The following is a 2,872-nucleotide window of genomic DNA, read 5'->3' on the forward strand; positions in this document are numbered from 1 at the left end:
ACCAGGGCACATACCTGGGTTACGGACTCATTCCCCAGTGTGGGGTGTGCAGGAGGCAGGCGATCAATGATTCTCTCTCATCGATATTTCGATCTCTCTCTCCCTCTTTCTTCCTCTCTGAAATCAATAAAAATCTATTTTTTTAAAAAAATGTTAAAAGGTCTTCTTTAAGAAGAGAAGGAAAGAAAAGATAAAAAATATGAACAATAAAGTGGTAATAAATACATATCTATGAACAACTGAATCTAAAAAACAAAATGAACGAACGAGCAGAACAAAAACAGACTCATAAATACAGAGAATAATTTGACGGTTGCCAGATGGGAGGGGTTTTGGGGGATGGGTGAAAAAGCTGAAGGGATTAAGAAGTACACATTGGTTGTTACAGAATAGTGATGGGGATGCAAAATACAGCATAGGGAACACAGTCAATAATATTTTAATGATTATATAACTATGAATGGTGTCAGATGGGTGTAAGATTTATTGGGGTGATCACTTAGTAAATTATGTAACGTCTAATCACTGGGGTGTACACCTGATGTATGCCAAGTGTAATTTTTAAAAAAATAGCTCCTCATTTAAAAAAATAGCTCCTCATCCTCCCTAGCCTTCCATTTCAGCGCTCCAGAGCCTGATTCAATCTTACCTGTCAGATGTTATTCTTAAGGGATTCCCCACAGCACACCTCCTTCATGTCTGCAGTCGGGACCATTACCATTCCACGCACATCCTGCCCTTCCAGCCTCCACATACTTGACTGCTGTCGTCTCTTCTGGCAGTGCCTTCCTCCCACACTCTCCATGCCTCTGCCTAATAGTCCTAACGCTCCTTCAAGGCCAATCTCAAACCCCCTTTCTTCATAAAGATTTCTCTGACTACCCCCACCCATACCTCCAACCGTAAGTGGTCCTAAATGTCTGAGCCATATTTGGCCATTTGGAGTCGTGGGCAACCAGACAGCCGGGCTTGCAAGGCCTTGCCCAGTTTCAGCAGCCGTCACACTAGCCTGTATTCCTCAAAGTACAGACACTGGCAGGTCATCCTCAGAGAGGGGTGGAACACCCTTTGTGAATCTCACTCCATAGTCCTGGTTGCCTGTCTGAGGTCCACCGCTTCTATGATGACTGACACCAGGAATGTTCACCTCCTGGGGGCTATGACTTCATATAATAATATCAAATCATTGGTAAATACTGATGAGCCACTGAAGACTTATCTATCAGGGAGATTTAATAAGAGCTCAGAACAACCAGGAGGCCCATTTTAGTGTAATAATGATAACAGTAAATATTGAATGAGCACTTCATCCCAGGCAGCACTTCTACATGCATGATCTCATTGAACCACAATCCTGAGAAGTGGATTTCATTCTTGCTCCCACTACCAGAGGAGGAAACGGAAACATTTTTTTAAATCCTCACTTGAGGATATTTTTCCACTGATTTTTAGAGCGAGTGGAAGAGAAAGGGAAAGACAGTGAGAAACGTTTATGTGAGAGAAACACATAGGTTGGTTTTGCCTCCTGCACTCAACCTGACCAGAGCCAGGCCAGGGAGGAGTCTGCAACTGAGGTACATGTCCTTGACGGGAATCGAAACTGGGACCCTTCGGTCCGCAGGCCGATGCTCTAGCCACTGAGTTAAACCAGCTAAGGTGGACAAAACTTAAAAGTCTAAGTTAACATAAAATTACCGTGTGATCTAGCAATTCCACTCCTAGGTATATACCTAAAAGAACTGAAAACAGGTATTTAAATACATACTTGTACACCCATGTTCATAGCAGCATTATTTTCAACAGCCGAAAGGTAGAAACAACCAAGTGTTCATCAACTAATGAATGAATCATATTCCATACAATGGAATAAGTGGTCCTAAATGTTTGACCACTTGGAGTAATGGGCAACCAAACAGTCTGGCTTATAAGGCTTTGCCCAATTTGGAATGGATACAATGGAATATTGTTCAGTCATAAACAGGAATGAAGTTTTGATGCCTGCTACAACATGGATGAACCTCAAAAACATTATGCTAGATGAAGTAAGCCACATACATACACTGCAGCAAGTTTATTAACCATGCAATGCCTTTTATACACAAAACACTAAATAGGAGGTCTGTCAAGAGGAATATATTCTTTGTTTCTCTTAATCTCTAAGGGAGAGACAGAGCAGAAGGACAAATTCTCGGTACAGCATATCTCAGTAAATAGTTACAGACTTCTCGGTAAGCCATGAAAGGCTGTTCTCATTCTACAAAGGTTGCTCTCATTCTACTGATAACCGCCATCCAAACAAGTCTGGGAAAACTGTGTGGGTAAGGTTCCCAGCCTTGCTAGCTCCTTCAGGTGCAAGGACTGTGTCAGCTTACACCCGGTCTCCAACAATAAAAATGTTTTGAAAACAGATAGGGGTGATGGCTACACAACTTGTGAGTATATTTTTAACACTACTTAATTATACCCTTCAATGGTTAAAATGGTAAATTTTGTTATATATGTTTGAATATAATAAAACCAATTTTTTAAAAAAACATCATATAGCTAGAAAGTGGTCAAGCTAGGATTTGAACCCAAATTTATCTGACTCTAGGGTCCATGCTCTCAACCTTAGGGCTTCACTGCCTCTGGAGAGGACAGCAAAACACGAATGAGGACATCTGAGTTCTTGCCTTGCTGTCCTGTGTGACTTGTACAGCCTGACCTTTTCAGGCCTCACTTTCCTCAACTGTTAAATAGTGAGACGAGATTGAGACGAGATAAAATGTCGTTGACCGTTCCTTGCCGTCATTTGTCTGGTGATTTGGATTTTACAGCATGGAATGCCCCAAACCTGATTCCTGACCCAGATACCATTTGCTTCTGGTGCACA

Source organism: Myotis davidii, unplaced genomic scaffold, assembly GCF_000327345.1.
Source record: "Myotis davidii unplaced genomic scaffold, ASM32734v1 scaffold332, whole genome shotgun sequence".
Classification (NCBI taxonomy): domain Eukaryota; kingdom Metazoa; phylum Chordata; class Mammalia; order Chiroptera; family Vespertilionidae; genus Myotis; species Myotis davidii.